The sequence below is a fragment of the Chionomys nivalis genome, chromosome 15 (genome assembly GCF_950005125.1).
Source record: "Chionomys nivalis chromosome 15, mChiNiv1.1, whole genome shotgun sequence".
NCBI classification, from domain to species: Eukaryota; Metazoa; Chordata; class Mammalia; order Rodentia; family Cricetidae; genus Chionomys; species Chionomys nivalis.
This window is the reverse complement of record NC_080100.1, coordinates 4,800,281-4,826,830: the sequence shown is the minus strand read 5'-3', so window position 1 is coordinate 4,826,830 and position 26,550 is coordinate 4,800,281. Positions and strand designations below refer to the sequence as shown.

At 42.5% G+C, this 26,550-nt stretch overlaps 1 protein-coding gene across 1 annotated transcript in view; it reads right to left on the bottom strand.

Annotated features, from left to right (window-relative positions):
- Adcy2 (adenylate cyclase 2) overlaps positions 1–26,550 on the bottom strand; it is a 325,945-nt gene that overhangs the window by 231,879 nt on the left and 67,516 nt on the right. The window lies entirely within an intron of this gene.

Sequence of the window (26,550 nt, the reverse complement as noted above, 5' to 3'; positions counted from 1 at the left end):
ATGCAAACCTGGATGTGGTGGTCACACAGTCCTACACTGAGACAGGAAGTGGACACCGGAAGACACCTCCGAAGCCTACAGGCTAACTAGCCTGGCATGGGGAGTGGAGACAAACAAGAGGCTCTGTGTCAAGGCCCGAGGTTATTTTCTGCCTTCATATTCGCCATAGCCGGCACAGGAATGTATATGCATGCATAAAAAGAGAAAAAGATGATAATTAAGGTAGCCATCAATCTGATTACAGCGGAAGGGCATTTTAGGTACCCTTTCCATTATTCCTAGTGCATGAACTGGCTCTTTGGAGCCCATTTCCAATGGAGGGATACCTTACTCTGTCTAGATACAAGGGAGAGGGCCTTGGTCCTGCCTCAAGTGATGTGACAGACTTCATTGAGTCCCCATGGGAGGCCTCACCCTCTCTGAAGAGTGGCTGGGGGTGGGGTGAGAAGATGGGGCAGTGGAGGACGGGAGGGACAGAGAACTGGGATTGGTCTATAAAATAATATGAAAATATTCTTCTAAAATATAATAAAACGTATAATTTTTTTTTAAAAAAAAGGGAAAAAGAAAAAAGATAACCAGCCATCATGATGGGAGAAAAAGATTTCTTGTGTGGGACTTCAAATTTTAGTAAGGAAACTGCTGCAGACACAAGGCGAGTTTAAGGACACTGTGTGAAAGAGCCAAGTCACCACTGGGGTTGGGCATCGCTGCTTTAGAGACAGCAAAGTTAGACACACAGGGCAAGGATGAAGATGCTTCGGCTGCTGTGGGGCTTTAGTTCTTTCTGGCAAAGCGGTGAGATACAGAAAGACCATCCGATCCTGTTTCACTCCTAAATATGCAGAAAGCAGTTACAAAGGGAAGTACACACACACACACCACGGAATTTGCATATCAATTAAAAGATGGGGACACGGATACCCAGCCATGATACCCAGGGTATCACCTGTCAAACCCACACACCAGAATGTGATTTAGCAATAGCATGGATTAAAGTCTTGACACATGATAGAGTGTGGATGAACCTCAAAGGCTCTCTATTACATGATTCCATTTATATAAACTATGCAGGATAAGGAAATCCCTAGTAATCCATTTGGCTTGGTCTGTGAGCAAGCCTGTGGGACAGAAGACATGTAGTGATGGTCTAACAAGTGTAGACTTCTTTGTTGGTGAGAGAAAAGGCTTTTCCATTGGGCAGAGACATTCACTGCCCAATACTGGGAAGGCACCGAATGCCACCACATTCTCCATTTTAAAATGGCTAACTTATATTTTATGAATTTGACCTTTATAAAAACAATCGATATGAAACCACTTAGAGAAACTTTTAGAATAGAAATCAAAATGCTTACTAGGTAATAAAACAAGAACATTTTCATTGCAAAAGAGCCAGAGATGGAAGAACATCAGAGAGAGACATCAGGGGACATCTACAGCAAGAGAGACTAAAGAGTACAAGGTCACGAACCTCAGGGAAGAGAGACACATGTTACTGCAGCATCCCGTGCCATCTGAAGAGGACACAGAAGCCGAGTCACTGGATAGAAATGGATAGATCACCATAGCTGCCCTGGTGCAAATCTTCTGAGTTCCCAAATGTGACATGAACACCAGGTTCTGTTCCCTACACACAGTGCTGCCCCGAGGAGGCCAGTTCTTGCCCATTCTGTGGCACACTTGTAACTTAAGAGGCTTGTGTGCCTCTATGCCACGGTTCCAGGATGGCATCTTACCTCCTGTCTGTTTTACCATCACAGTTGTGGTGCACACAGAAAACGGGAGGTTTACAGCCTAAAAGTCAACACAAATTCCTAAAACGCATCCTTTCATCTTCTTCAGGGCATCCTAAACAGGACACACATTCATTCCACAAACATGCAGAAGCTCCTCTGATGGGGCAGAAGCTCCTCTGATGGGGCAGAAGCTCCCGGAGAGGGAAGAGAGGAGGCTCGATCATAGTTCTGAGCCATTACAACCAAGTAGATGAGTCTGTCATGCATGCCAGCTATCTTCACGGCTGAGAGAAGGGCCTCCCTTCCCAACCAGCCCCACTCTGCAGAGACAATGAAATGGCCCCTAAACCGTCTTCTCTGTTTGTTACAAGCTTTGTCACCGTGGAATGACAGCCAAAGAGAAAGCCACCGTGGGTGGGCAAAGTGACCAGAAGTCCTCAGGAAGCCCGAGTTTAGTGTAGGCCATCTGCTTCAAGCCCCCGCTTCCTCCCCTTCAGGCTATATTTATATGGGCTGTCAGGATAAAAAATGTGGGTGAGGAGATTAACATAGCCATACTTTCCCTAGCAAATATTTTTTTTCCTTTTGCCTCTTCAAAATAAAAGACTATGGAGTTGTTTTCCAGTAAAGCATTAGAAGTCAGCAAGACATACGCTCTGGTTTTCCTGTTCTGTACAAAATATATGAAATCAAGGCAGAAGCTTGATCTCAGGTAATTTACATATGAAGATACAGAGTGTGGGAGAGACTCAGGGCTGCTCTTAGGAGCACTCCATGCAGTGAACAATGATCTGCCCAGGCAGAAAGGGACTGGTTCCATCGTGTTATCTTCTTGATGACAGAACATGCGCCGAGTGTCGGGCTCACTAATGACCTTGGCCAGCAGCTACTGAGGGCCAGCCCATCACAGCTGATTTCCCAAAGCTGAGGCAAGCCATTGCATCAGATCAAGGTCAGGGCTCCAGTGATGGTGCTTCAGGAGCCCAGGACGGGATGCCTGTGCAGCATCCACCAGCACAACTTGGTCCTTGAAAGTCAAGTTCAGGTCTTCTGGAGGAACTGTCTTCACACATTATTAATCTCAGAGGGTCCTCATGGTGTTAGGTCTGTTTTCTCACCCAACTTCAAGGAGCACCATATGTACAACTTAAGTGGATCTGGCACATCTAAAGAACATGTGGGTAAAATAACTCCCAGAAACTTCTCTTGCAATCTCTAGAGTTTCCATGTTACCATGGGGACATAAGATTCCTCCAAGCTGTGCTCTTCTCTCTTGTGTGTGACAAGAGACTGAAAATAAAAGCAAGGCCATTGTTCTGAGGACTACTGGAAATACCAGAAACGCGGAATCTACAGCAGTTGTGTTCACGCCGGTAGAGCAGTCACAAGCACGCATCCTCACCAAGCCTCTGCAAGACACACACATCTTCCTAGACATCCACTTGACCCTTGAACACCGTCACTTTCTAGACCTCAGAGCTTTTCTCAGACTCACTGACCGGCTCCACTTGCAGCCAACTCCCTTCGTCTGGTGACGGCCCAATCTCCAATCTCTCAGGCACGCACCAACAAAGCTTATCCTTAGTCATGCTGCCTTCTGGCCGAAGACTTCCCCATACTCCACTCCTGGTGGCTGTCTATTATTCTACCCTACATCCATGACACCACCTCAGGGCCTTTCCACTTGGCAAGAATGTAGTTTAGATAACCCACTGGCCTTCTTCTGCCATCTGAACAAGGACAGCAGAGTGGATCCTCCATTGTTTGTATCCCTTCAATTTCATATTTCAACTTCCTACAAACATGTCTGCTCAGCTAGGGGAGGTTCCACGACTATCTATGAAGCATAAACATAACTAGCGTAGCTTCTCTACACTAGTAGAAAACACACACACACACACACACACACACACAGTGCATAATTTGTTATGGTCCCTTTTCTCCCTGACAGTCATGGAATAAGACATATATCAGAAAGTGAGGGTAGAAGATCTCAGGTGATCCACGTAACCGGCAGTTACAAGCTTGTAGTGCTTAGCCCCCAAGTCAATAAGCATGGCTCAGCTAACCTCAACTGTACCAAGGCCATGTATCCCCCGTTCTGCCTTGTTAATGTGATGTTTACAAAAGTGGATTATTTCTGTATACATTACTAACCAGTTTGCTTTTTTAAAATATTTATTTATTCATTGTGTATGCAATATTCTATCTGTGTATATGTCTGCAGGCCAGAAGAGGGCACCAGACCTCATTACAGATGGTTGTGAGCCACCATGTGGTTGCTGGGAATTGAACTCAGGACCTTTGGAAGAGCAGGCAATGCTTTTAACCACTGAGCCATCTCTCCAGCCCACCAGTTTGCTTTTTAAAACTTAAGTATTCCTTGTGGCACAAGTCTACAAATGTGAGCTTATCACTTCTACTAGTTCAAAGCAGTCTATAGTAGTAAGTGCACTGGCATTTATAGGACACGTTCCCTTAGTGCTGATCTTCCCTAGCTAGACAAGTGCCCATGATCTGACTTCAGCATGTGTTCCCTGCTCTACCATGATCTGACTTCAGCATGTGTTCCCTGGTCCACCATGATCTGACTTCAGCATGTGTTCCCTGCTCTACCTTGATCTGACTTCAGCATGTGTTCCCTGGTCCACCTTGATCTGACTTCAGCATGTGTTCCCTGGTCCACCTTGCTTCAACATTCTATTTTCTCTTGTCCGGATAATACTGCAAGGTCTGTGCTTCTGAGTGTAAAGATCCTTTACGGCTTTTCCTCCTTGGACGACGTCCTCCTCTGGTGGACCCAAGGAACTCTGCATGACACGTCCTTGCCTTCCATACCCCTGGTCCTCTTCACCGACTTTACTTATCGTGTTTACTGTTTTGTTTATCTAGTGATGCTGGCCCACATAGCAAAGGATAATGACCTTCTATGAGCAAGGGCTGGATTTACTCAGAGCCAAGGCTGCAGAGTCAAGACCTGCACATGACATAGTAGTTGCTACATAAGCTGCTCTCTTCACTAAATGTCTACTGTCCATGCCAGTGTAACACAAGCCCACGTGCCCCAGGAGCATCGCTACAATATCCCACTGTCCTCTTCAGTCTAATTGGCCTCGCCATTAACTGTAAATATGTTTATTCCTGAATTCAAAATTTTCTATTTAATGGATCAATTACATGAAAAAACCCAACGCTCTATTGGACAGACACTGGCCAGATGCCCATGGCAGGCAGCAGCAGATACTAAAGAGGGAGCAGCCCCTGCGCACAGGGAATGCAACCCCTACTAAAGTTTTGCTGACCTTCCTTCCACTCTCTTCTGTGTTTTACGAACCCACTAATCCACATGATAGGCAAAAACAGTTGTGAGTGGAATGGGGTTCTCAAGAGAAATGTCATCAAAGAAAGGTTTATATTTCTGTTATGGAAATAAAACTATAGGGAAAAAATCCCATTTTGACTTTTTATAACCAGAAAACAGAGTTACTGAAATGATACTTTATTCAAATATCCTCTGAGAAATTAGAAATACCATAGTATGTTAGCTTCTTGATTTGCTTGTTTTCATTTATTTATTTTATGTATATAAGTGTTTTGCGTACATGTATATATGTATACCACATGCATGTCTGGTGCCCTAAGCAGCTAGAAGAGGGTATTGGATCCTCTGGTGATTTGAATGAGAATGACCAGCACAGGCTCATAAATTCATACTCTTGGTTTTCAGCTGGTAGAACCATTTGGGAAGGATTAGGAGGTGTGGTCTTGTTGGAGGAGGAGTCTCACTAGGCATAGGCTTGGAAGTTTCAAAAGCTTATATCATTCTGAGTTAATGCTCTCTGCCTCCTGTTTATGGACTGAGATATGAGGTCTCAGTTGCTGCTCTGATGCCATACCTGATTGCCTGCTGTGATTTCCCTGACCTGATGATTATGGCTTCATCCTCTGAAACAGTAAACCCTGAACAAACGCTTTCTTCCATACGTTGCCTTGGTCATGATGTGCTATCATGCTAACACATGCTATCTTATTGAAAAGTAACTAAGACAGATTCCCTGCAGCTGGAATTAGGGGTGGCTGTGAGTTACCATGTAGATGCCAGGCATCAAAGACAGGTCCTCTGCAGAAGCAGTCAGTGCTCTTAACTGCTTAGCTCTCTATCCAGCCTTCAGTTTCCAAATTTTTAAAGAGACAAGTGTTGGGCCCAAACTATAGCAATTATACCATTCTAAGTAAAATGTGAGGGTATAGCATTGTATCTCATTGTGCTGGAAATTCTAACTATAAATGAAAAAATAGCAAATTTCCCCCAAAGTAAAGGTAGAAATATTCAAACCAAGTTTTTTATACACATACACACACACACACACACACACGTATGTAGATGAGGGAAATAGGGATTACAAGCGTATGGAGATACTATCTTATATTTTATGGCGATTACCAAAAGACAGAAGGCAGCAGGTACTCTCCAGGATGGAGGACACGGGAACATGGTATATGGTTGCTGGGATGCTGGCAATGTAAATTAACACAGAAATTATGAAATGTTATAATAACTTCTATTAAGACCAGAGACAGAGTAGCTGCATTACTTAATTTTTTATCATGTCTATGATCGAATATTTGACATAAACAGCTTGAAGGAGGAAGGGATTGTATATGTTATGGGCATCAGTCATTGTGTGGGAGCAGAAGAGTCGCGTCACAGCTGCAAGATTGGAGAGCCCGGGGAGAGGGACAGCCAGAGGGCCCGGCCACCCTCCAGCCCCAAAGCAGTCCCTTCATGTCTCACTTGTTTCGAGAAAGTCCACTTCCTATTGTCCACCACCTCGCAGCAATGCCACTTCTGCTTCTGTTCCGGCAGGATTTAGGGTCTGGCTCCTCAGAGAAAAACTCATGCGTGGTACTGTATGCCTGAGCAAGAAGCCGAAGCTGGAGAAGTCGAAAGCCCCGGGGAGCACCTGCTTCAGTTAAATGACTGTAATCTCAAACCACCTTTTTAGTATTGATCTTTATACCCCTGATACACCACAGGCCTCACTACAGCAGCTACGAAGCAGCTTCCCGCATGGCATGGCTTTTGCACTGCTAGCTTGTTTCTGGTAGGAGTTTAGCTTTTTAGGCTGTGCATGTGAGATCAGGTACTACTTCCTCTTTTATGCCTGACTAATTTCCCTTCACACAACATTCCCAATGCTCATCTGTCTTGTCCTAAATGATAGGGCTTTCTTTTTTTCGTAAGCTGTTACTCCAACGTACCACATTTTCCTTCTAAGACAGACTCTTCCTCTGTAGCGTAGGGTGTCTGATAACTCACTACATCACATAGGATGACCTTGAGCACTAGACAATTCCTCGGCCTCAGCTTCCTGAGTGTTAGAATTACAGGCATGAATCATCACAGACAGATATTTTTTTAAACTGGCATATTCTTTATCTATTCCATCATTGATGGATGTTCGAGATGATCTGCCTTCGTTACCATTCTGAAAAGGGGAGGCTGCTTGCTCTTCATAGCCTGGAAAGGTTGAATTATGGATCATTCTATTTTAATTTTTCAGTAGTCCCCATGATGTCTCTTGCCACAGTTACATTAATATATACAAAACTTCCTTTAGAACAGTAACTCAAAACAAAAACCTAAGCCATACTGATGACTGGAATAGTAGAAGAGGTTCTATTTCCTCCATACTTCCAACCAAAACTCTTCTGAACACCCCTAGGATGTGAAAAGAGTACCTTGAACGCTATATTATGAATCAACTGCACGCATTATCCCCCCTGACGGATACCCCGGGCTTTGAAATGGTAATGATGAGATCATGAATCACAGGGTAGCCTTCATTATCCTCTTTCAAACGCTATCAGCATTAGAGAGACTTGACGGTAGGACCAAATGTAGAACAATGCGATCCCTCTGTGCCTTTTTAATTTGAAACAGGTAGGAGGCAGATCATGCATTTTTAAAAAGCTTAATACAATAGAAGACTAGGAGAGGCAGCCTGACTTGGGTCTGGATATCTACCTAAGTGTGTGCTCTCCAGTTTCTCTCCCACCATTCACGGTTTCTACTACGCTACCGTCAGTGATGGGATAACATCCTGGGCTAGAGAAGTGTGCAGCCCCACCTTCGCACTCTCCTTTGCTGGATTAAGATTCACTTTAAACCCAATCCGACATCCCAACGTCCATGAAGGTGCTGTAGTCTGACGTGTGAACATCCCTCAAAAGACTCGTGTATTTAAAGACTTAATCCAAAGTCTGTGACATCACTGGAGGCTGCTGGGACTTTCAGTGGTTGGGGCTGAGTTGAAGGAGGTTATGTTACTGGACTGTGCCATTGAAAGGAATTTGGGGACCCGAGATCCTTCTCTGTCTCTTTGCTTCTCTGCTACTGTAGGGTGTCCACCTGTCCCACCTCATAGCCCCCTCCAAAATGCACTGCTTCACGACCAGCCTAGGAATACCAGTGATGGATGGAAATCTCTGAAACCAGGAAGAGAGGAGTCCCACTGACACCTTGCATGATACAATGTTTCTGATCTTCGTTTGATTCTTAAAGGGGTTTTAATTGATACAGTTCCCAAATAAATCCATATACTACAAATAGTTCACTCCTTAGCTTCCACCGCTGCCACTTTCTTTTAGGAAGAATAGAAGGAAAGACTGGTCCTCAAAATTTACATGATTAAGATGCTAATTTGTCCTGCAATGATTTCCCCAATTCAGTCTTACCATATATATGTATGCATGTATGTATATTACTTATATATATAAATATGTTTATATCCATATATATGTATACTATATACATATGTGCACACATACATTACTTGAACTTTTTAAATTTTCCTTTTATATGTTTTTAATTTAAATAGAATTGCATCACTTCCTCCCTTTCTTCCTCCAAGCTCCTCCCATCCCCCCATGCTCAAGCTGATAATCATTATCTATATGATACATATATAATCACATATATATGACTGAGTCCCTTTTTGGTGGTGGCATGTATGTATGCATGTATGTGGTTTCAAGACTAACCACTCTTCAATTCACAGTCAACAAAGGGGCTCATGCCTGGGAGAGACGAATTCTCCTTCCCCCAGGATTCTTAGGACCTGTGAACTACCTCAGCAAGAGCCAGGCTCTAAGTCAGTCTCTTCACTTTCCGTAACTCCTTTTCTTACTTCATTCCTTTCATTGTTGTTCGCTTAGCTTGTGTGTGAAAGTGTGTGTACAAGCTTATGAATGTATATGTGTTGGTACATACGTATATGTATGTGAATGCATGTGGTGACCAGAAGTTCATGGCCTGGTTATCTTCCTCCACTTTAGTTTTTGAGTTAGGTCTCTAACAGAGCCTGGAGCATATCAGTGTAGCTAGGTGATCTAGCCAGCAAGCCTCAGGAAACCCTCTCCCCCGTCTCCCTGGTGGAGGTTGAGATGACGGGGGTGCTGTCATACCAGGCTTGCTGTTTTGTGCTCATGATGGGGCCCTCATGGTTGCACACCAATCATTTGTGATTGACCTGGCTTCCAAGCACCCCCCCCCCAATTGTCTCCTTACTCCCGGGTACAAACACGATGAATGTCAGGTCTGCGGAAGCCGCTTTTTGAAGCAGAAATCTGAAGCCTTTCCACAGATAATTAACAAATGACTGTCTTTTGTCTGAAATTAGGCCACTGTGTCCATCCTCGCTGTGAGAGTGTTTAAAATCTGTGCTTCATCTGGAAAGGGCACATTCTTTCCTCATTCTAAGGTCATTTCCTACAATATCTATGCAGAGCTTAAAGATTTCTTTTGAATGTTGGTCTTTGGCCAAAAGACACTGTAAGAACACAAGGCCACTTTCCTTGGATTTTCCTGTTTCCTACTGGAAGAGGAAGCAGAATGTCCTCTGACCACAGTCTGTCTTTCTCCAGCCCTGGCTTCACCACTGGAGGATAAACCCTACCTATTGCTTTTGGACATGCTCGGCTGACTTTCTCTGATCGGTGGAATTACAGCAGTGAACTGGAGCCTGAGAGGAGTCCATCCGCATTTCCACCAGCCTTCTTGGCATTTGAGCCCCCCTAAGGGGTGGGTGTGGGTGGGACATGGAGCAAAGCCAGAGTCCAGAAAATACTGTTTATTAGAAAATGCCTACGTCTTACCTTGTCTAGTTGCATGATTAAGAGAAAAGAATGCTTGTCCTACAGATATTCATTTAGCCATTCATTCTACGTGTATGGGTGTCTTGTTTGCACAAATGTCTGTGCATCCCAAGTGTAAAACGCCCAGCTAGAGGATGACATCTAGGGCTAGGGTTATAGATGGTTGTTGGCCTTCATGCGGGCATCAAAAACTGAACCCAGGTCCTCTGGAAGAGCAGACAGTGCTCTTAATCATTGAACCATCTCTCTCGCCCCCATTTTTAATGTATTTTATTTTATCTATTATTTTAATGATTTAATTTTTTCAGCTAGGAGATAACTTTCTATTTTCTGATCTTAAATTTTTGTAGAAGTGGCTACACTTCCCCCTTCATGCCTCCCTGGTCCTCAGTGTGTATGGACCAAGACAGGACGGGCCAGAGTTTCCCAAGCAGAACCCCATTCTCTAGGATGGCATGTGGTAACCACACAGCAGGTACGCTGTGCCATAAGTTTACCCATCTCTGTTGTGGCTGTATTAGGTTTCCTCCTATTAATTCTCAGCTATGAATTTTCAAATATTATTATGGGCCCAATGTTCAAAGACAACAGAGACAGCCTTTGGTAGCCAACAAAAAGGCAGCAATGCAGGTTAACCCCTGAAGGCTCAGAAATTGCTGATGTCGGAAGGCTTTAAGAATCTCTACCCTCATCAGTAAATTGAAGAGCACAGTAGCACACGGGTTTTTCTCAGATAGTCACCTGGGCAATGCTAAGCGAAGCCCTCACACTTGTGTGCCTTTCTCTTCTCATTCCGGTGTCCCCTGTTGTCAGCTGTTTCACCTTACCCCCAGGGAGCTGCAATAAAGGGACAATGCTGTCTCTATGCCTAGGGCACAATCACGCACCATCTACATATAGGAAGGTTTTAAATTTTAAATCGTGGCCTATGAATGAAAACACCAGGGAACTGTTTGCACACTTTGTGTGGATGAACTAGCTTTATACTTTCAGGATATGAAATCTTATCTCATTTTCTTTGTTGTTGGACATTCCTCCACTTGTTTAGACAAATGCTGTATCAAGTTCCTGGCAGCAGGCTGGCTGAATCTGTGGCTAATTGGTAGTGCCACATAGCAGTGCGATCTGCTCTATGGATGCTTAGAAAAATGTCACTGTTTGAAGAGATTTGACAAAGAGATGATCTCCATCTCATAATACCTGGGCTTTGTGGAAAGAACAGTGTCCTGGGAAATTACTTTGAAATATATCATCTAAGAAGTAAAGAGGAAAAAGTAACTCACTTGTAAAAATAAATAAAGAATGTTATGCAAAAGGCTCTTATTTATATTCACTGTTTTGGTTCTTATGAATATTCATGTCTATATTCTTTTGAAACACTATATTTACTTAATCTGAAAGGCCAGTGCTTCAGATGAGAAAAAATCATGCTGGGAAAATGAGTGAATTATTCATCTAAAAACAAATATTGTTCTGGGATTCCAGTTTAAACTATGTATCCAGCATCTCATAAATCAGCGCAGGCCTTAGCATTCCACCGTGGGATCTCTCCAGAGAGGCCCACCAAGCTCTACATGCCTTGGTTTGCTTCTGCCTTATGCCAAACAAGGAAAATCTCAGCAGACAGAATGCATATCCCTGAGCTGTAAGACAGATTATTTTAGCATCAACTGGGTGAAGCTTTCTTGAATGATACAGTTGCTTCCTACACAGCACTAGCTCTGACCAATCAGTGTTAGTGGAGGCGCCCAGACTCTTGTTCTCTTTCCCTAGGGAAACTGGCAGCCTTCAGAGTACTTACAGCACACCAAGGGATCTGGCTATCACCCCACGTACTACCAACAACCCTCATGTTTAGATCAAAGCCCGCAATTCACATAGGATGGCAGCTTTTCTACTTTATATTTCATGCATTCAGTTTGAGGTTGAAGTCATTGTTCCATGACTTCATGTACCATGTCACTTAAAGAAATAAAGTTTAATGATCAGTAGCGTGGAAACACATAACAAATGACATGCTTCCAGAGTTCACATTGATTTAGACTCACTTTCAGAAGCAGAAAACATCGCATTTATTTCTGGATAAATAATGCATATTATTAGCTAAATATTAATAAGTGTATATTAATTCCTGTTTGCATAAGCAGTTTGTTCTAGAGAATTATGGGCTAAACAAAAAGAATGATTTCACATTCAAATTTTTGTTAATTTCATTTCTTTGAAAATACGGATATGAAAAAGGGTTCAATAAAGAAATATTTCAACTTCAGATCATATAAAGTTTGATATTTGGCCTCCTGTTTATTTTTATGGCTCATAAGTTACTTCAACTTTGCTAATAAACAAATCTGTTCACTTACGAAGTGGTCATGACACACCACACACATGCACACACGCACACACCTGGGACTCCTTCAAGGATTTGATTCCCACTGGCTGACAAGCCCACCCATAGAAGGAGCTGGTACCCAGCCTTGCGACTGGGTTTCCACAGACGTTGGGCTCTCAGATTAGAGGCAGTTACTGAGTAAACAGTACAGTGAGGTCCAACAGAGAGAGGCCTCTGCTGAATTTCTTCCTATGTCTGTGGTCCTTGGCAGGGATTCCATTACTCCTTTGCTCTGCTATTAACAGCTAACCAAAAGAATGTCTGCAGTCGCATCTACCCATCCGGACTAGAGAACGGCTTCTGAACGGCTTCTGGTTTTCCCCCTCGGCCCTGTCAGTTCTCCAAGGCAGAAGGCTGTGGTGACTTCTATTGTGTCTACAGACATCTACTGTGGTAGATGATCAGCCACAGCAGAGGATGCCTTATCCTAGGGATGCTCTAGCCTTTCCAGGCTCACTAGCCCCAGTGGAGGATGCCCTGGCCCAGGGATGCTCTAGCCTTCCCGGGCTCACCAGTCACAGCGGAGGATGCCCTAGCCCAAAGATGCTCTAGCCTTCCTGAGCTCACCAGCCCCAGTGGAGGATGGCCTAGCCCAGGGATGGCCTAGCTGAGGGATCTATAATGCAGACTGTTGGTACTGTTTAGTGTGAACCTTGAATATGTAGGTGCCATGAGGATGATGTGGCCCTCTTCTGTGAACCTTCCCATGGTGGTGGTGCTGGGGAAGAAGGGGGGTGGATTTAATCCTGAAAGCAAAAGAAGCCAACTTACCACAGCACTGTGGTTTTTCAGTCTTTCAGCCTCTTAGGATCTTTATTTGTAGCCAAACCAGGCTGAAGGTAAATGTGAGATTAAGATTTTTTTCTCTCAAAGAGAGGGAGGAGCAATATGAGCAAAGGGATCAAGACCATGATGGGGATACCCACAGAGGCAGCTGACCTGAGCTAGTGTCAGTCCACTGACCTGAACTGACCGCAGAGGAACCTGCACAGACCCAGACTAGGCCCTCTGAATGTGGCATTTGTGGGGCTGGGGCAGTCTGTGGGGCCTCTGGCAGTGGGACCAGGATTTATCCCTACTGCTTGAATTGGATATTTGGAGCCCATTTCCTATGGAGGGATACCTTGCTTAGGCTAGATTTAGGAGGGGGGTCTTTTTTTTTTTTTAACATTTTTTTTATTGAAAAAAAAATTTCCGCTTCCTCCCCGCCTCCCATTTCCCTCCCCCTCCTCCCGCCCCTCTCCCCCTCCCCCCACTCCTCTTCTCCTCTCTCTCCAGTCCCAAGAGCAGTCAGGGTTCCCTGTGGAAAATCCAAGGTCCTCCCCCCTCCGTCCAGGTCTAGGAAGGTGAACATCCAAACTGTCTAGGCTCCCACAAAGCCAGAACATGAATAGGGGCCACTGAGTCTATAATTTGTGATCCTAAAGAAGATAAACAAGAGGGTAAACCCAAGGAAAAACATATAGTTATCCTCCAGGCTATGGGAAATAGACAAGATTGCCGGGCAAAAAATAGGAGGGGGGTCTTGATCCTGCCTCAAAGCGCTATGTCCGACTTTGTTGACTCCCCATGGTAAACCTTACCCTCTCTGAGGAGTGGATGGGGGTGGGGTGGGTGGAAGGTGAGGGGAGTGGGAAGAGGGGAAGGAAGGGAAACTGGGATTGGTATGTAAAAGGAGAAAAGATCGTTTTAAAAAATAAACTAAAAAAGAATATATATATATATATATATATATATATATATATATTTCTTCTCTCTGCAAGTTCATGCTCACCTTTCCCTGTGCCATTTTCTTTCTATAGAGGAGTTGAAATCATTTAATTTTTTTGGTAAGGGGGATCAAACCTCATCTTCTTTTGGTAAAGAGAATGTAAGTATCTCTTATGTAACTTTATTCTCTATTTCTCTCACTAGCTACTAAGACTTTGAAGGAAAAAATCCCCTTTTATTAAATCTTTTATTCTACATCAAAATAATTCTCATCCAAAACCCTATAAAACTATTTTTAAAAATGTAATTTTAAGTTGTTGGTTAAAAATATCAACAATTTTAATTGCAAAGTACCAACATCCTAATGAAGCAATTTCTTCTGTTGATTAGCAACATCCATCTTCTTCTGTGTTAGGGTTGGAAATTCCCCCATGCGTTCAAGGCTGCGTCACAATGATGGAGATTGACAGATACAGATGGGACTGGCGAGTCTGCTGCTGGCTTGTGCCCCCCTCTTCCTTCTTGTGGAAGCACACGATAACAGGAACACTAAATATCCTGTCAGAAAACTCACCAGTACATCCAGGAAGGGAAGGGAACGTAGATGGCCAGCTTTGGGGGAGCGATTTAAATGTAACCACTCCTTGTTAACAAAAGGATGTAGGAAGCCATCTGAAGGAACGTGCATGGGGTAAAATCTCCTGAGTCCTGCAGCATCATTCTGACCTATAGATGTCTTGATGAACTCAGAGTCTATGCCCACTTCAGAAAAATTCACCCTTTAAATATGTGTTGATAATTTCCAAACTAGGCTTTTATCTGCGAATTGAAATGAAGAATTTCCCAGGGACCCTCATTTTATCAAAGGATATTTAAAAATCAGGAGCTGAGTGCTAAGTGTGACCATTATTTCCAAGTATCATTGCACTTCAAATGAATACATTTTCATTTTAATTCCAATGAACACATCACCTTTATCAGTGGGTATCATTTAATATACAACTCTAAGGCTGACATCATTGATGACTTGGCTTAGATTTCTATTATCTTTAGTTTTCCTTAAAGACTTACTCTTTGGTTTGTTTAATTTTGGAGCCTTACCCCCACCCTTATAAGTACATATAATCTTATATCACCTTATCCTCTCTAATCATAAAAAGTAGGTGCTGTAGCTAGGGCTACTATTGCTATGACAACAAACCATGGCCAAAAGCAACTCGTGGAGGAAAGAGTTTCCTTCATTCACAGTTCCACAGAGTTCTCTAGTTTTCTGACAGGATAATGCGCTCTCCTTGCTAACGTCTGCGTTGAACTAAGGAGGCTCTGCCTCATTTCCTTCAGAAACTTTACATCAAGTATTTTTAATCATGTATTTTTAAAGTCATCTTTCTATTTACAGGATAAAAAGCAAAGATAATGCAGGCGCACACACCCTTCACCCCCATTCTGTTAGCGCCTTCCACTAGCAGCTGCACCTGCCGCGCGCATGATGAGCCAGAGTTGATAAGTCACCGCTAATTAATGCTCAGGCTTCACCGCGAGCTCCTTCTCACCTGGCATCCCTTTCTGTCACAGAATGCTGCTCAGTCCTCAAACATCCCTAGGGCCTCCGGCTTACTTGTCTTTGATCTTGATGAGATGAGGAACATCAATAACGGACTTTCGAGAATGTCCTTTTGCTGAAATTTGTCGTGTGCAGGCCTCATAACTTTGTCCCTTGGGGAAGAGAAGCCCCGAGGAGGAGAGATGCTGTCAGCTCCTATCACGGCAAGAGCTGTCACTGTGACCTACACTGCTGCTAGTGACCTTGGTTGATGGAATGGTGACATCAGCCAGGATTCTCCCCCAGCTCCCTCTTTTCTCACTTCCACTCTGCAGTCCTCAGCAGGAGGACGTCTGTGCAGGACATGGAGGAACAAATAGAGATCTCCTTCCACAGGAACAGAGTCTATAGAAGCCATCAAGAATTCTACCACAGGCAAGATGCGACCATTGTCCCCCAACTCACCTATGAAGACATGTATATAGCCGCGCAGATTTATGAACTGGCCCTTTCCAACCCTACCTTGTTTGGTGTTCAAACTCTCCAAGAATTGATTTTCCTCCTATGGGAATTAACTGTTCAGAAAGAAAGAAATCAAATAGCATCTCACAGTGGCAGCCATGTCAAAGGGACACAGCCCTAAAATACAGTCAACAGTCTTTTGATCTTTTAAATACCCTGTCTTCATCTCTTGTAAAAGTCAGGGCTGGGTTCTCTTTTTTGATCCAGTAGAAAGAGTTATTATTTTTTATAAACAGGTGAGGTTCATTCGTATCTGCTTTATATATTGATATGTGTGAATATGTGTTTGTGTGCATGCATGCGTGTGCAGGTGTGAGCTGAAACCAGAGACTGATAACCGAGTCTTCCTCAGTCACTCCCCACCTTATATTTTGACACAGCATCTCTCGCTGAGCCTGAGGCTGGTTGACCTGGCTAGACTAAGGCCAGCAAGCCTCCCGGCACCCCTGCCTCCGTCTCCACCCTGCCTAGTCATAACTTCTGGGGACAAAACTTCAGTCTGTGTACTTGCACAGCAAGCATTTAACCCATTGCAGGAACTACCGATGAGACAGAGAGATTACAGTTATTAAACACCACACAACGGTTTTACCAAGCGTGTCAGATTTATGTTTAGCTCTCCATTTTCTCTGTGGGAAGTTGCCTTCTTCACATTTATAAAGAGTTATGCTTCTATAAAGTTGGTTTAGTGGCAACACTGACTATACTGATATCACATATACATATGTGTTTAGTGTTCTTGTTCCTTCTGTAGTAGGCAGGCGCTAACTGCTTCCCATCTTTGATTCAGATCTTCTGGCTCCTGATAATTACCTACGCAGCCATTAAAGCTCACCTCACCTTCCCTCTCTATTGTCTTCCAAGCTACGGCCTCCATAACGAAAGAGGAGCAGCATTAGGAAGAGTCCAAAACCTGCACATCCAAAGTAAATGCTGCCGCAACCAAACCAACCAGTAAAATGCTTCAGGCATCCCAGAACCTGCCCTGATCACCCTTGCGAGCCAGCTCACAAAAGTGACTCCTGACTCCTGCCACAGAGGAACCGTGGATGTTTTTAATTTTCATATGAATTAAACCACGCCACACAATCCTTTGTCAGTTGTTGTTTTCTTATCTATGTGTTTCTTCTTTGCATCGCTGCCTGGTTTCCGGGAAGGTGGCACAATGCGTGGAACTGCTCTTCCTCTGGTGGCCCTGGGAGCAGTCTCCGGGCACAGACTGAAGCGGTTATTCCAAGTGCTGCTGGGGACGCCCTCACATCGGTGAATGACTGACACTTCTCAGCAGGAGGCTTTCTGCCTGCGTTGAACTGTCGTAGACCCTAGGACATTTTCTAGGTAGCCGAACCAATTTATATTATAAACGTATCATACACACTATCAGTTTGTTTCATATCCTTGTCAACCTGGCTTCCAATTTTTTTTTTAAGTTTTATTATCATGTCAGGGCACATAAGACTTAGAGGGTCTGTTTTACCACACTGGTCGATGTTGATTTCACTCAGAGATATACAAGACAGCCACAAAGTTCAGAAGCTGATCATGTTCTTCATTATTGGTTAAACATTAATGATGGCCTGGGAATCACTGTGGCTTCACTGTGACTCCAGGCTTTCTGAGCGTCCTGCAGGACGCAGTAGATTCAGGACAGGTCACATCGCTAGGTCTAAGTTTTCTGTCACCTCCTAGAGAAAAAAAAAATCCTTGCTCTTCAGTATGATGCTTCTGAAGTAGGCTCCGGTGACAGTGTAAGACAGACTCAAACCGCAAGGGATGGCTGCCAGAGAGACTGGTTTGCTTTGCTTTTTTGTTGCTGTTTTCCCTTTTGTTTGCTCAGCTTCTTTGTGAAAAAGGTGTTATTTACCAAAGCAAGTGGGATCCGGAGTGCTTTCAAGAACAAGGTCTTTCTCTCTTCAAACTCCTTCAAGAGCCACCTTGACAACTGCTAGGGTGCTTACATAAGGTGACATCCCTGAGTTCTTCATTCTTGGAAACAGTCGGGCTGAATAGGAAATTATGAGATCATGGAAAAAAATCCATTACTTGGTAGACTACTATAAAGCATGCCGCTGCCAATCATAGTTCATTTCCTCTGTGATTAATGAGTCATTTTTATTAAATTTTTGAAGACGTTCCTTATCTTTGAAATCCTAGTAATTAGAAATGTCTTGGCATAGATACTTCAGGCCGGTCTCCTCTGGTACTTGATGGGGCCTTCGATGCACAGATTAAAGGTTTAATTCATTTTCTCCAAAATTCTCATATTGCATTTTTAAATTCTAGGACTTTAATTATTTGGGGGGGGGATATGGTTTCAACAGATATACGATATAAATCCATAAAAATAAAAGCAATATAATGAAATATGTATGTAGTAGGTGTGTATGTGGAGTCCAATCCATTTAACCTCATTATCTTATTACCGTGGTTCTTGTGGCTAGTGTCCAGTCCTCAGCATCTTTCCTCACAGTTTTGTGAAATGCTCTGTTGCTCTCTTCAAATTTTCCCCGAGATAGTCAATATTCCACTTCATGTTGCCCAGGATGGCCTTTAAATCACTATTCAGTCAGAAGTGACATCAAATACCTCATCTTACACTTTGTTGGGGTGGATCCCATGGGCCCCTTGCAAAGCAGGCGGGCTTCCCACTGAACCGTATGCCCAGTGGACTAAGTTTTATAATTCATCTGAACGTGCTTCTTATGATTGGGTTTTAGCTTGCTTGAGCATACGCTGCTGTTGTTTCAAGAGATTTTCCCATTCCTTCTTTCTGATTTGTCCTTACAGGAGTTTTGCAGAGACACCTGCCAAGTCCTGTCCATCTCAGGAAGAAACCACGTAGGCAGGAATGAGGCACTATCTAAGTTCAAGAAGGTGCAGCACAGACGTTTTGCAATCAATGGCTTCTTGGGAAGAAGCAGCGAGTTCTGATTTTTGCCGCTGTTCTTTTGTTTCAGTGTGACTGGTTTCCATTTTCACTCTCTTCAGCCCTATGCTTTGGTTAGTTTGCTCTCCCCTGTTCTGTCCTCCTTTGCCAGGCATTGGTGCCTTAAGTCTAAGGTGAACACCCTGCCATCCTGGACCTTCTCAGTACCATCCTGTAAATTCACCGTGAGTCATTGTTCTGACATGCCACGTTTAAGGATTTTCCCATTCAGGTAGCTTTCCTTTTCCTCTCTGGAAATTAATATACATACATACATAACACGTTTCTTTCTAAAAACATTCTTTAACATTCTCGTACTTTTCCTGCTGAGACCCTTCTTAAGTCTCCTTCCTACTTTCTTGTCTTCTTTTTTTTTGTGTGACTCCCTGACTTTAACTAAAGTTGTTTGCCCCAGCATTGTGTGTGTTGCGGGGGTGGCGTGTACTGACTGGAGCAGGACAACTAACCCAGTGGTAAGTTAATACTTAATAAAACTGAACTCCCTACCCCAGCAATCATTAGCCAGCCAGTCTTTGGAGAAGGCGTGAGGCCAGAGGCCCCACCCATCCATGATGAAATGCTGATGTGTTCAGTCGTGTGCCACTCACCACGGCTGCAGTGAGTCCATGGGGCAATGGCCATGCCATACCCAGGAGACTTTTGGTAGCATATCTCCTCATCACGTGACTCTTGCATTAGGCCAACCCTATCTTCCTCAGGGATACAGTTGTCTCACTTTGGATGGGATCTCCCAACCTCTGGAACGGTTATGTTGTTTTTCCGCCTCTTGGTGGCCATCAACCTGTCCTCTGTTCTATGCGGTAGTTCTCTGATTCCGTTTGGGTTTGGGTCCACATCTGTCTCTGTTAGTTCATATATAAAAGTTTATTCATCACCAAATGCTGTGCACCACGCTCCCGTGTCTGCGCTCTGTGCACTAGAACCCAGTTCGCGAGCTTCAGGCAAGGGGCTGGAGGTTGAGAATACAGACGCAAGAGAGAGACCGACACGCAGACCTTTTAACACTGATACCAAAGCCCTAAGAATGCCCCCTTTATTGTGTTCAGGGGCAGATTATATAGAGATAGCCATGTCCCAGCCAAACCCACCAGAAACCACTCTCCTGCCATCAGGAACTCCTGAAGGTCTCGTGCTCAGAGCAGCTGTAGGCACTCAGATCAGGGGAAAACAAGTTGTTTACAAGAAATTCAGGATCTGGGGTCTCACTGCTCCCAACATCCAAAACAGCATCAACATTTATTAGTTTCTCTCTGTCATGCTTTTGGGACGATGAAACAGTTTCGTGTGTTCTCCTTTATTAGTGATGTGAAGGCTTCTGGGGGGGTTATATTGAGATTATGAGGCCACCCAGAATAGGACCGCTAACACCAGAAACTGTAATATCCTGTCTTTACTCCCAAATGGTTAGCAAAGAGATAGATATCCATCCAAATATTTCTGTCTGGTTGTCTGTCTACCTTTATTCTGGGAGCCTAACCTAATTATTAGAACTTAACTACATTCTAATATATGTGTATGTATGCAGCCGTGCATGGATCTACTTCACATAATCTTTCTGGACCTTCTTGTCTGGAATGTTTAAAATTTGTGTCAGCAATAAATAAATAATCTCTCCATACTTACACATTCATGTTGATTGATAAAGCACTCAAGTTAGAATTATAGATAGAAAACAACATACTGTCAAAGAACTCCGAGTGCTCATATGTTAGAGTTCTGCATCTTTAACAATATTTACTCTTAGGGCATTCCTTTGTTAGTCATCTTATTTACCAAGCAAATTTGAGTGCTTTTGTCCAATTTTGCTTATGGCTGGATATATTATTATGAATATATCAGCATAATATATATGTAATATAATGTAGCCATAGGAATGAATATCTATCTATATAGATCTATCTATCACCTATCTGTCTATCTATCTATCTATCTATCTATCTATCTATCTATCTATCTATCTCCATCTATCTATCATCTATCTATCATCTATCTATCCATCTATCTATCTATCTATCTATCTATCTATCTATCTATCATCTATCCATCTATCATCTCTCTCTCTCTATCATCCATCTATCTATCATCTCTCTATCTCTCTATCTATCTCTCTATCATCTATCTATCTATCTATCTATCTATCTATCTATCTATCTATCTATCATCTATCTATCTATATCTATCTGTCTATCATCTATCTCTCTATCATCACACCACATTCATTCCTTCTCAGCTTGCACACTGAAGTCTGTTCACGCCAGCCCTCAGCACACCGGTTCACGGAATCGCTCCATTAACTCCAGTGTTTTCGTGAGCGCTTCTTTGCTCGCAGGAAGGTGTTGCTTATTGTGTACTCACTGTCCACTGTTCTAACAACTCACGTGCATTATCCAATCTACTTTAACAAATGTATAATGCACATCATATTAATATCCTCCATCGAGAGATTAAATATTAAACTATACACAGGTTAAAGAACCTGGCCATTATTATATTTCTAGGTCAAGTATAACGGCCACAATTAAAAATGACACTTCCATATGCTTTTCTCTATAAATACTCATTTATTCCCATTGCTCCTTCAGCTGAGTACAAGAAAATTTAACAAGCTGATAGCTCACATCAATTTTCGATCTTCATTTTAATGAGAACTCCAATTTGGAAACAGCTATTTTATAACATGCTTTACTTATATACTACGTTTTAATAAAATGGTAAAGACTTAAAACAATTATTTGGTAAGAGTTTGTCCCTTAGAAACTGGACATAAATTATAGGAATTAACTTGAGGGAATATATCAAAGCAACCTTTTATTTTTACCATTTTATAATTTTAAAAGAATGTAACGAAATTCTATTTTCAGCTGTTGAACTTCCTTCCCAGGCCATAACACATTGTACATAGTTCCCGGGAAAATGTTTTTCTCTCTATGGGCCTGTTAAACATTCCTTTTTTTTTTTCCTTTTTGAGATTATAATTACATCTCTCTCCCCATCCTCTTCCCAGTTGGGAACACTGGCAGTCTCCAGCTCCGAGCTTTGGTGCATACACTATCTCCCCATCAACCCACCAAGTAGAGGAAACACTGGCAGACTCCACCTCTGGGCTTTGGTGCAGACATTATCCCCCCATCAACCCACCAAGTAGATATTCTCTACCAGGCACTGATATCCTACCAATGAGCAACACACGCGAAAAACTTACAGTCAATGTGGTAACAAAAACTAGGGATTAGCCACCATTGCTACACTTTTCACATACAAATGGACCAGGGGTGGTACTTTTGCTGTGTTGTTTTTATCTAGTCAAAATATTAAATGGTGTCAGAATAAAAAAAAAAATCTGCTGAAGAGATTTTTCTCTCCTTATTTCTTAATACATAACACACTCCCGAAAGCCCACAGCCCCAGGTGTGCTCTCTGATACTACAGTCCTTCTGAATGAGTTCCTTGATTATTATTGTTACATGCATGTGTGTGTGTGTGTGTGTGTGTGCATGTGCGTGTGAGCATTCATGCACAAACGTGTAAATAAGGGCCTGTTGCAACGATTTTTGTCATTTTGATGCACACAGTGTCAGGGATGACCTCTTTACATTGGATATCACCAGGGGTTTCATCCCTGAGAAATGTGCTGTAACCACAATAAACAAAGAAAAGGCAATGATCAGCTTGAGAGGAGAGGCATAGGAGGGTTGTAAGGACAGAATCTGGGCGAGGATGGAGGGGGGAAAGCGGCATAGTTCTATCTTAATTTAAAATTTATTTTAATAAGAAAAAAGTTTCCTCTTTTTAGGTTTCTAAAATAGTTATTTGCTATTTCTGTTTCCTTAATTCTTTTGAGTAATATATATTCTATTAAAATGCCATCCGTTTTTAAAAATTTCCATACCACATGTATAGAGTTACACAGAGTGAGGCTCTCCATGGCATCCATAAATGGCCCTGATAGGGAAGAACGGCCATGGGTATAGGTAACATCAAAAGAACAGGCAGAGAAAATCAACTTCTTAACCTCTTTTTAGTCACTTTCAGGTAAGGATTTTTTTTAATTATATACATTTAATTTCTGAGATTATACCTTAATTACATAATTTCCCTTCCATTTCCTCCCACCAAACGATTTTATTCACTCTCTCCCTACTCTCTTTCAAATCCATGGCCTCTCATTCTTTAATCTTTGTTACATATGTATATTTGTGTGCACGTGTATATACATATATATGACTCAACATATAAATACAACCTGCTTGGTCCATATAATGTTACTTGTATGATTATCTTTAGTGCTGATTATTTGGTATTGGATAACCAAAAAGTCAGACCAAAGAAGCTTTGAAGCTGAGATCCAAATTGCCAGGGCCACGCACTCACTCTGTACCATCTTAAGTGGCTATAAATAAATTTAAGTGCAATTTTGCCACAAACCCACAGCTACTTAAAGAAAAAATGAGCATGTCAATATCATATCATTATAGTACTCTAATCCATACAACATCAGTGCAAGGTGGAAGCTGTATGTGTGCGGTCCACTAAGTCTGCATTCATCTATTTACCCACCAACACCATTGGCCATCCACTTTCTTTCTGATAATTCTGACCGTGATAGTGAGTTTCACCACAATGATGTATGAACATGCAGTAAACAACTGCTTTCAAACTGAGTCATTGCTGTGACTTTGTTTTGTAGCCATTTCCTCTGAACTGAGACATCCCATCATGAACAAACACTTGTTAAGGTTCAGGAAGTGAACAACTCGCAAGTCTCAGGAAGTCCCTGAAATTTTCAAGACTCACAAAAGCTTCTTTGTCCTCCAAGGTTGTAATGAGAAGCAGTAAGAGTTTCAGATCTATCAAGCTACCTGTTTGGAAGATGTAGCTTTCACAAGCTGTCATTCAGAGCAGGGTGGGATTTTCAATGATACAGTTGCCTTTATGTTGTCTCTATTCTTGTGAGCAACCCCTTACACATCTGCTTGTAAGTAATCTCAATAAACTCTTGGTCTCCAAGTTGAACCTAGTTGAATCATACTTTAGGCTATCATGAGGTCTTTATGTGGGAAGAATAGATGCTTCTGTAATATAATGAATTTGGATATGGTTTGAGGGTGTTGCCCAATGGCGCATGTGTTGGGACTTGCTCCTCGGTATGGTGATACTGAACAACTGTCAAACCTTCAAGAGATGGGCTTTATCTTGTTAATTCATTGGGGTATTTCCCTCCAAAGGTAATGGCAGGTCCACACTGGTTCTTGAGATAAGGCTGCTATGAAAGAATGCATCTGGCTCCTCTTGAGTCTGCTTTTGGTTATTTCCATATGACTTCATAATGACAACCTCCATTCTGAGGTCCTTAACAAATCTGAACTGCAGTCAGTATTATACCCCAAACCTCTAAACCCTGACTCCCAATACATCTCTTTCTGAATAAAATACCCAGCCTTGGGTACTTTGTGATAGCAACATAAAATTAACTGATCTGGGCACCATTCATATTAGTTTTTTCTCTCAAAAACATGCTCTACTGAATGATATTTTAATGTTTATTTTTTTAACTATCTCACCCAGATTTTAGTCTTGCTCAATGTCTCTGATAACAGAAATATATCGTTTCATATTTCATCTTCCTTTCCTTTTTGTTTCAGTTCTTCAGGTTGAACCCAGGGCCTTCTGTGTGCCCAGCAAAGCCCGCACCACAGAGCAATGCCCCCAGCTCCTTCAATATTCTCGCAAAGTAATCAGCATTTGCCATGCACCAGCACACACAGAATGAGCACATGCATTTTGGTAGGCATGAAAGAACACTTTATAAATTCAGTCATCTTCATGATTATGCTGCCTTTTGAGATGAGGGGAACCTCCACTGGCTGGCTAAATAATTCATTGAAACTGCCTCTAGACGACTCCCAAATAGAAGAAATGAAACGATTTCATGAACTACATTTAGAAAAAGATGTCAGATCCTTAAGATTCTTCCTGCTGATGTAAATTCCAGGGAAGTTTGAGGTGTATAACGTGACATTCACTAGTTATTTATAAAATAAGACAAACCAATCTGGAAATAAGTCTTATTTAAGAAGCTCTAATTAGCAAAAGATGAAATCAAATATACTCCTCAATCTTAAAAATACCCAAATATAGTCAGTTTTGGTCACTTCATTTAAAACAAGTGCCACTGTTCCATTATAAATGCCATTAGCCTTATACCCTATGAACAAATCAAAGTTTCGGGTCTTAAGAGCCATTAATGTTGTACAATGACTTTTTTGGTTAAAATTATAGCATTAATTTTCCAAAGACTAAATTTACCCTATTTTCAGCATCCAACAAATGAATTAGATGATGGAATGAGGTCTGGTATTCCTGACAAAGAGATGTTGGTATCTGGGACATCAATGACAGGAGCTACAAAGGCGCGATGAAGTAGATTTAACGTAGCGAAGTTCAGACCATAACCTGACTCAGATGTGACAGAGGAGTGGTTACAGCTAAAGGGCAAATGTGTATCTGTGTGCGATAAATAAGGTCATGGGCTGAGCTAAAGGTAATTACCAGGGACTAAACGTGGACTTACTTGAGTTGTTTTTTTTTTTCTTCTCAGACACAGAGGGTTTGAGAGAGAAATGGCAAAAAGCAACTGACAGTGGAGAGGAGAACATATGGATAATTTTTCAAAGGAGTGTGTATGTGGTCCTCTAGGAGGACAGCCAATATCAGGAGGAGGTCTGCCTAGTGTTCTCCCAGAAAGCATGGATCAGAAGGACGGGCCCCTCATTTCCACCCATCATTTAAGGTTGAGTCAAGGTGACAACTTCCTGTAGTAGAGTTCTCTTACTTCAATTCACACTTGTTTGGAAATACATACAAGTGATTGACGGCCCTTATTGCAATAGTAAACTGGGACTTCAGGGCATCTCATCATCAGCTGATGTTCTCTGCCTTCTGAGGCCCAGCCCCCTGCAGGCTTACCCAAGTGTCTGCCAATGGGATCTAGCCCTGGCTCAGGAGGGTTAGTGATAGTAAAATCTGAGTATATGGGAAAAAGATGTCTTTGATATAATTCACAGTCAATGCTATGAGAAGCTGAAAGACGTAACAGATGTGTGTGGAAGGAAGGATGGAAGGTAGAGACTCAGTTCCTATTTTAACACACTTTATATTTGCATAAAGACTTGGAAGCCACAGAAGGGTGCTAAGCAAGTCTATGACCTGGCCATCATGGATTTTAGTAAGGTCACCATGCCCTGGTGAAACTAGACTGAAGGAATCCAGGATGGAGGCAAGATGGGGCAGGAAGGAAATGTCTCCCTGTAGTAGCTGATTAAGCAAAGGCACCTTTCCATGGTGAGTGTCAACTCAATCAGGGCCAGCCCTTAGAAAGATGAGGGCTAGCTGTAGCACATTAGTTCCTTATTTCCCTCTTGTCCTGTGCACTACGGAGGCACAGCCAATTGCACGCAGAGGTTGAGGGAACCAAGAGAGCCTTCCTCTGAACAAGCTGTCTTTTCCATACCAGTGTCTTCCAATCTCTGGCCTAAAATGATCA